Source organism: Cynocephalus volans, chromosome 7, assembly GCF_027409185.1.
Source record: "Cynocephalus volans isolate mCynVol1 chromosome 7, mCynVol1.pri, whole genome shotgun sequence".
Classification (NCBI taxonomy): domain Eukaryota; kingdom Metazoa; phylum Chordata; class Mammalia; order Dermoptera; family Cynocephalidae; genus Cynocephalus; species Cynocephalus volans.
This window is the reverse complement of record NC_084466.1, coordinates 37,547,400-37,556,485: the sequence shown is the minus strand read 5'-3', so window position 1 is coordinate 37,556,485 and position 9,086 is coordinate 37,547,400. Positions and strand designations below refer to the sequence as shown.

Below are 9,086 nucleotides of genomic sequence, written 5' to 3'. Positions count from 1 at the left end.
TGGTTGATTTAGGTTACCTAAGAAAAAAGAATTTTATACTTCAAAGTTCAATAGGAATAGGCAATGACAATTTATGTCTTTACTGCCAAAGAAACAGGGAGCTTTAGGAAGAAGATTAAATGTAATGATAGTTTAAAATCTTTCAGTATTACTAATAAAATTGTCAAAATTGAAAACTAAGACTATATATAAGGGAACTTGCATAAACTTTAGAAATAAAATATATTAAACTGGAGTTGGTAATTTATTTCTACCTGAACAAATTTATTGTTTCTATGTTATTAATAAAACTTGCTTTATGGCATTTTTCTTCTTTTTTTCTTTTTTCCTTTATTCCTAGACTTCCTATCTTATTGGCCACAGGTTGAAACTTACTGACAGTTGTATGTATGTAAGTAACAACACCAATGACACCCCATTAGGTAAATTCTTCAGAAATGCAACATTTAGCTATGCATATTAATAGTAAATGTTTATGGAACAATTTTGTACCTAATATTTTGCCATGTTGTAAGAGTTTTTACATTTCAAATAATCACTTGATCCTCAAAATAACTCAATCAGTTAGGGAGTTGGGTGCTATTCCCACGTAATAGAGGAGACACCCGAGGACCAGAGTTGTGTACCTAGTTGGTGCTGAAGCCAGACCAAGGCATTATGTAGGCATACCTTGTTTTATTGCATTTCACTTTATTGTGCATCCCAGATACTGCATCTTTTATGAATTGAAAGTTTGTGGCAACCCTGCATCGAGCAAGTCTATCAGAGCCATTTTTCTGACAACATGTGCTCACTTCATGTCTCTGTCACATTCTGGTAATTTTCACAATATTTCGAACTTTATTATTATATCTATTATAATGATCTGTGATCAATGATATTTGATGTTAGTATTGTAATGGGTTTGGGGCATCACGAACCATGCCCATATAAGACAGTGAGCTTAATAGCTAAATGTTGTGAATGTTGTGACTGCTTCACCGACAGCCGTTCCCCCATCTCTCCCTGTCTCCTCAGGTCACCCTATTCCCAGAGACACAACAATATTGAAATGAGGCCAGTTGATAACCCTACAATGGCCTCTAAGTGTTCGAGTGAAAGGAAGAGTTGCATGTTTTTCACTTTAAATCAAAAGCTAGAGATGATCAAGCTTCATGAGGAAGGCATGTCGAAAGCTGAGATTGGCTGAAATCTAGGCCTCTTGCATCATGCAGTTAGCCAAATTGCAAATGCAAAGGAAAAGTTCTTGAAGGACATTAAAAGTGCTACTCCAGTGAACACATGGATATAAGAAGCAAAACAGCCTTATTGGTGTTATGGAGAAAGTTTTGCTGGTCTGGATAGAAAATCAAACCAGTCACAACGTTCCCTTAAACCAAAGTCTAATCCAGAACAAGGCCCTAACTCTCTTCAATTCTATGAAGGTGGAGAGACGTGAGGAAGCTGCAGAAGAAAAGTTTAAAGTTAACAGAGGTTGGTTAATGAGGTTTAAGGAAAGCAGCCACCTACATAAGATGGAAGTGCACGGTGAAGCAGCGAGTGCTTATGTAGAAGCTGCAGCAAGTGATCCAAATGATCTGGATAATGCAATTAATGAGAATAGACACACTAAACAATAAATTTTCAATGTAGATGAAACAGTCTTGTATTGGAAGAAGATGCCATCTAGGACTTTCACAGCTAGAGAGGATAAATCAATGTCTGGCTTCAAAGCTTCAAAGGACAGGCTGACTCTCTGGTTAGGAGCTAATGCAGCTGGTGGCTTTAAATTGAAGCCAGTGCTCTTTTACCATTCCACTAATCCTATGGCCCCTTAGAATTATGCTAAATCTACTCTGTCTGTGCTCTATAAATGGAACAACAAGCCTGGATGACAGCACATATGTTTTCAGCATGGTTTACTGAATATTTTAAGCCCACTGTTGAGACCTACTGCTCAGAAAAAAAGATTCCTTTTTCAAAATATTACTACTCCTTGACAAGGCACCTGGTCATCCACGATCTCTGATGGAGTTGTCCAAGATTATTAACATTAATATTCTTTTCATGCCTGCTAACACAACATCCATTTGGTAACCTATGGATCAAGGAGTAATTTCAACTTTCAAGAGTTACTATTTAAGAAATACTTTTCATAAGGCTGAGATGCCATTGATAGTGATTCCTCTGCTGGATCTCAGAAATGTAAATTAAAAATCTGGAAAGGATTCACCGTTCTAGATGCCATTAAGAATATTCATGATTCATGTGAGAAGATCAAAATATCAACATTAAAAAGAGTTTGAAAGAAGTTGATCTCAACCCTCATGGATGACTTTGAGGGGTTCAAGAAACTGCAGATGTGATGGAAATAGCAAAAGAACTAGACTTAGAAGTGGAGCCTGAAGATGTGACTGAATTGCTGCAATCTCATTATAAAACTTTAGTGGATGAGGAGTTGCTTCCTATGGATGAACAAAGAAAGTGGTTTCTTGAGATGAAATCTACCCCTGGTAAAGATGCTGTGAACATTGTTGAAATAACAACAAGAATTTAGAATATTACACAAACTTAGTTGATAAAGCAGTGACAGGGTTTGAGAAGGTTGACTCCAATTTTGAAAGTTCTACTGTGGGTAAATGATATCAGACATCATCACATGCTACAGAGAAATCTTTTGTGAGAGGACGAGTCAATAGATGTGGCAAACTTCATTGTTTTATTTTAAGAAATTGCCACAACCACCCCAGCCTTTAACAACCATCACCTTGATCATTATGCAGCCATCAATGTCTAATGAAGACCCTTCACCAGCAAAAAGATTACAACTCACTGAAGGCTCAGAGGACTGTTAGTGTTAGCAATAATGTGTTTTTAAATTAAAGTATGTACATTTTTTAGACATAATGCTAATGCACACTTAATAAACTTAAGTATAGTTTAAACATAACTTTTGTATGTGCCAGGAAACCAAAAAATTTGGGTGACCTGCTTTATTGTGATATTAGCTTTATTGCAGTGGTCTGGAACTGAACCTCCAATATCTCCAAGGGATGCCTGTATTTTCTTTCAGAAAGAAAAGAAATTTAAGGGAGAGATGGGGCTTTTTTAATGCTGAAGGACAAATTATAAAGTCATATCTAAGCAAGGTCTAAAGAGAAAACATTAAATTAACCTGGGTGTCTTTAAGTGTATTATTTTAATAGATTCCCAGATGTTCTTATTTTATCGAAATGGTAGATGTGTTCAGCAACATTGTCAGGTTAGCTTCTAAGAAGTTAAAAATTCTAGGCTTAAAGATCTGTTCTATTTTCATCTTTACCCATGTAATCAGATTTCACCCCTGCTTAAAAAAATCCTGGCCTTGGGAAAAAAATTGATTATATTTGAGTGTTTCATTTAAGGCACAATTCAAATACTATATTAAGGGTATATACCATTTTTATTCATCAAGTATTTACTGAGCACCTATCATATACCTACAGTATACCAGAAATTGTGTTAGACACAGCCCAACAGAAAAACAATCTATGCTTTTATGGTACTTAAAAGTTGAGAATCAATATTATACAAATAAATTATCAAATTAATTTATAATTAGTAACTATAGCTGTAATTGAAGAAAATTAAAAAATGTGCTAATCCAGGCAGCTGACTTAGATTCACACTCAGTGAGAAAGTGCTATTAAATACAAGACCTGGATGAAAACTAGGAATTAGGCTAGGTGGGAAAAAGAATTCCCAGACAGAGCTGGAGATGAAGTGGAGACATAGACAGCACCAAATTGTTGAGTCTTACAGGCTGGGCTGACAAGTTTGATTCTTTTCCCTTGGGAAAGTATTGAAGAATTTTGAATGGGCCATTACAAGGTTAATTTAGCATTTTTAGTTAATGTAACAGAGGGAAAATAGGTGGAAGGAGACTAGAAGGAGTCTAAATCAGAGATTATGGTGAATTATAGTAGAGCCATAGCTGGGGAGATAAAGACATGAACCTATATGTGACATATCTATATCACCAAAAAATGACTGCTGCAAGGACAAATACTAGTTATTGCTATTTTCCCGAGCTTATTTTTTTTGTTAATAAGTAACGATATTTTGGAATAAAATCCATCATTCAAAATATTAGAGATATACTATTGTTCCTATAACTTTGCAGATCTGATGCCAAATCTATGGAAAGAAGTTGAAAAGAAAATGCTGAAAGCATGAACTTTTCAAAAAATATGTGTGTCTGGCATAGTGTTCAAAAGAAGTGAGTCGCAGACTTGCTCGGTTTTGAGGCTGTGCAACAAAGTACCCAAAGCACAACAGTGTAAGTCCCATCCTCCCAGAATTTAGAAAGTTCGCTCTTTTACCAATTTTATTCCCCAGGTGTTTTCTGAGTATCCTCAGAGAAACCTGATGTGTTCCCCAAGTCGATCCTGGTGGCCACCTGCCACTTTAACCAACCAAAGGTCTCTAGACCACAGCCTGGCTTTTGTTGAGAGAATCCAGTCTTAAGACCAGTGGTTGTAAGACCAAATCCTCTCAACGGACTCTAACTCCTTTTCCATTTCTCCCATATAGATTACATTCTCTGGCTTCAGTTTCCCCATGGTGGTAAGTGAGTCTATAATCCTTAAAAGAGATTGTTTTGGAAGCCTTAACAAACGAGTGTTGCAATTAACAGAGAATAAAACTTGAAACTATAAATAGTTGTTCTCAGTCTACAACCCAAGCTACAGCAACAGGGGTCACACTTTCTCCCCAGCCTTTGGTCTGCAGCCTGGGTACCTGCATGTACAGAAGAAGCCTTCTTGCTCCCAAAGTGATTGTCCTCCAATTATTGCTCCCCTATCAGGAACCCAGCCCAGCCGCCAAAGAAAAAAATGCATGTGTCTTAGTGAAAAATATCCACAGGTGTACAACTTGATGCCCTGTGAAGACCATCTTAACGTTATTCTGCAGAGGGTGTTTACCTTTCTGATCATGAGTCTCTGCATCATAGATAGGGTAGATTTGTGCTTTACATTTGCCAGGCAAAAGGATCATAAAGTGATTTCCCCTGAACAAGACAATAATGGCCCTCCAGTGTGGTTTCAACCTTTAGAGAAACAGACACCTGACCAAAGTGTTAACAATTCTTGGGTCTGTATTAGTTTCCTAGGGCTGCTATAACAAAGTACCACAAATTAGGTGACTTAAACAACAGAACTTTACTGTCTCACAGTTCTGGAGACAATAAATAAAATCCTAGAAGTCTGATATCAAGGTGCCAGCAGGGTTGGTTCTTTCTGAGGCTTGTAAGGAAGAATCTGTTCTATGCCTCTTCCCACCCCTAATTTCTGAGTTTGTGGCAATCTTCAGTGTTCCTTGGCTTCTAGAAACATCACCCTGATCTCTGCCTTCATCCTCACATGGTGTTTTCCCTGTATGAATGCACATTGTCTTCTCTCTGTGCATGTGTTCAAATTTCCCCTTTTTATAGGGACACTATTTGTAGTGGATTAGGGGTCCACCCTACTGCAGTATAACCTCATCCTAACTTAACTCATTACATCTGCAACCCTCCTGTTTCCAAATAAGGTCACGTTCTGAGGTATTCAATGTTTGTGGGACTCAATTCAATCCATAACAGGATCTTCGTCTCATTGGAGGAGACAGTGTGAATTGTGTCATCTTACACAATAACTTGACTAACAAATCACCAGGAACCAAATCTTGAGTGCACTTGGCCTAAGATGAAAGGAGACCAGGGGGGAAAGCTGCCTCCTCCAGATCTGTAAGAAAGTCAGTAAAGAACTACGTGTCGCTGAGGAGAGGGGGCAGCCATAGGCAGTTGAGTTGTCCCAAGTTTAGTTTTTTTTCTTCTAATAACCTGATTGTTTTATTTTGGATTAAGAAAGTATTATATGGCCATTTAAAACATGAAGAACACATACAATTGTAGAGGAGGGGGGAAAAAAGCCATAAACCCAATACCTAAAATAATCAACATTTAAAACGGAATCATCTTGTTTACTAAAAATTAAAATCATCTTGTATTAACAATTTTGTATCCCTCTTACCACTTAATGCGATTATGAACATTTAAAAATATAATAATATGCTTCAATATTATGGTTTTTTTTAAAGTGACTACCTGGTATTTTCTTACTGGATACATAATTTCTTTAATCATTCTTTTCTGGTTGGTTATTTAGATGATTTCTGTATTCACATTAAAAATAATAGTGCAATAAGGATTTTTGTACATAAATCTTGTGTGCATCACTAATTATTTTTCTGTGTACATTCCTAGAAGTGGAGTCACAGGTCATATTTTTAAAGCTTTTGATTTGTACTGCAAATATAACTTCCCCAAAGGGTGATTTATATGTTACAATATGTCAAATGATACCTATTTTGCTCATCCTTTGTCGACATTGGATAAACAGAACATAAATTCTAAACTGAGGAGTAAAAAATCTCATTGTTGCTTTATTCGCTTGTTTTCTTTTTATAATAATGTTGAGCTTTTTTTTCCTGGACATTTTCATTTCTGTTTTGGTGAATTGTCTTTCACATTCTCTGTCCATTTCTCATTCAAGATTTTTGTTATTGTTATTTTTTTCTTACTGATTTGTGAAAGCCGTTTATGTATCACTCATATATGACACAATGTATGTTTTCTCCAGGATGTCATTTACCTTTTAATGTTGTTTATGGTTTGTCTTAATGTACAGAAATGTAACTTTTATGATGTCGGCTCTGTCATTCCTTAATGGTTTCTATCTTTGATTTTATGCCTTGAAATTGCTCTTTCAGCCCAAAAGCCAATAAAAATTCGTCTGTGTTTTCTTCTTGTTTGTTTTGTGTTTGCTCATTTTTTAAATTTTTTAATGCATTTAACTTTTTAGCTTATCTGTAATTCATTTTTGTGTGTGACATAAGGAAGGGAGCACATTTTTTTTCTTTTACATGAAGATTTTGGACAAAATATATCTAAAGCACATATTTCATAATCCTTCTTCCAATAATATGAACTGCCATTTTTGTCATATACCAAATTTTTAATCTACTAGAATTGGGTTTTAGGTTCTGCATTCTCTTCCATTGAGTGATCTTCAAGGTCTCTCATCTTTATAATCATAATTTTTGCCTCTTAATGTAGATGTAGTATCATTTTTAGTATTGTTGAAAGCAAGATATTTTGAAAAAAAATCATTTCCTGTTTTCTGCAGCAACTTTGATAAAAAGACTAAGTTATACTAAGTTCTCTAGTGTTTTCTTCCTTAGCTTAGAGAGTGGGTATTGCTTATCTCTGGAGAAGCTCTTATGCTGGGCTGTCTTTCAGCTCTTGGAAGTGGCTGCCGAGGTAGAGGTCATGGGAGCGGTCAGCAAGGGTGCAGGCACAGTCTGTGCATTGCCTGTAGAGAATTTACAAATAGCAACAGCAAAAACCTGATAAACATTGATCTGCTATGTATTATCATCATGTACCAGGAAGTTTAAGCCATGTTAATGATAAAATACTCCTCTCCTAAAAAATCTTTTGTTGAATGTTATAACCAGAAGTAAATGATAAATGTTTAGGTGATGGATATGCTGACTATTCTGATTGAATCGTTATATAATATAGGCATATATTGAAACAACAAATTATACCCCATAAACATACAATGAAAAAAAAATCTTTTGTTGGTCTAAGTTCTAAACAACTGCTATGGTTACTGCTGATTTTTAATAACATATGTGTTGCTTCAAATTTGTACATTTTATATGCCATAAAAAATAATGAAATACTGCTATTCACAGCAACATGAATGCCTACAGAGAAAATAATGTTAAGTGAAATAAACCAGGCACAGCAAGAGAGATACTGCATGTCCTCACTTATAAGTAAGAGCAAAACAAAACAACAACAAAAAAACCCACAAAAAAATAATAAATTTAAAAAAGAGAGATAGATAACAATCACAGTAATATATTGAACTTTCAAAAGAAGAGAACAAAACTGAGGCTACCAGAGGTGAGAAAGGGGGAAGGAGGTAAGGGAGGAATTGGTAAAGGGCCACAAAAATGATTACATTGTATAATGTTGAATATACTAATTATCTTGATTTGAACATCACATATGGCACACAGGTACTGATGATATTCAGTGCTGTACCCAACAGGAACTATGTCCCAACTAAAAAAAAAAAACTATGTCCCAGCTATGTCCCAATTAAAAAAAAATGTACATTTAAAAATTACTTATCATTGAATAAACACTTTATTCTCTACGGAAGGTAATTCAGACAACTCCAAATTATACAATCAGTTTCTAACACAGGAAGATCAGCTACATGTGCTCATTTCAAGAATAAATTCGTAAAGGTTTGCAATCATTTGAGCTTGCTTGGGGAGCAGTTTTCTAACTCCAGAGGAACTAGGTATTCCTGCATTCAAATAGTAGACACGAAATGAACAAGAGAGCACAGTGCTTGCTTGTAAATTGGAAGAAACAGAACGTGATGAATTTTCTGGTGAAGCTATTTCAGCGAAAATTTTTTGACTTGCAGAGAGATTTGAGAGCTACTAAAATTGATCCTGAAGAAACAAAGACATGTGTGATATTGCAGGTTCTGGAATATATTGTAAAATGAGAATTTTATAAATATCTGCAATACTTATCTGTACGTTTAAGATTTTTTCTGTTTGTATACGTTGCTTCATTTGAAAAAACTTTTTGAAGTTAAAGTTAACATAAATAGTTTTAAGCCAACTTTGAAGAACTATAGATTTACAAGGCTGCATTGTCTATGAATGTGAATATGTGAAGAAAAACAGTTTTGAAGATTTTTTTACTAATTTGTAGAAGCTAAGGCCTGAAATCCAAAACTTTAATGTTTTTATTCATTACCATAGCATACTAACATGTAGGTTTATGTTTTATTTCTATTTATAAATATTGCTCCATTTCTTATTTTCCCTTTTGGTATTGTAATTTTTATTTGTTTTTAATTAATTAGTTTACTTATTTTTATTTATTTATTTATTTTGTGACCGGCCGCACTGCGCTCAGCCAGTGAGCACACCGGCCATTCCTATACAGGATCCGAACCCCCAGGCGGGACCTGTCGCTGCGCTCCCAGCGC

The 9,086-nt window shown here is 35.4% G+C and overlaps 1 pseudogene; it reads left to right on the top strand.

Annotated features, from left to right (window-relative positions):
- The first annotated feature begins 1,075 nt into the window (after positions 1-1,075).
- LOC134381614 (tigger transposable element-derived protein 1-like) lies at positions 1,076-2,834 on the top strand (annotated as a pseudogene).
- The last annotated feature ends 6,252 nt before the right edge of the window (positions 2,835-9,086 follow it).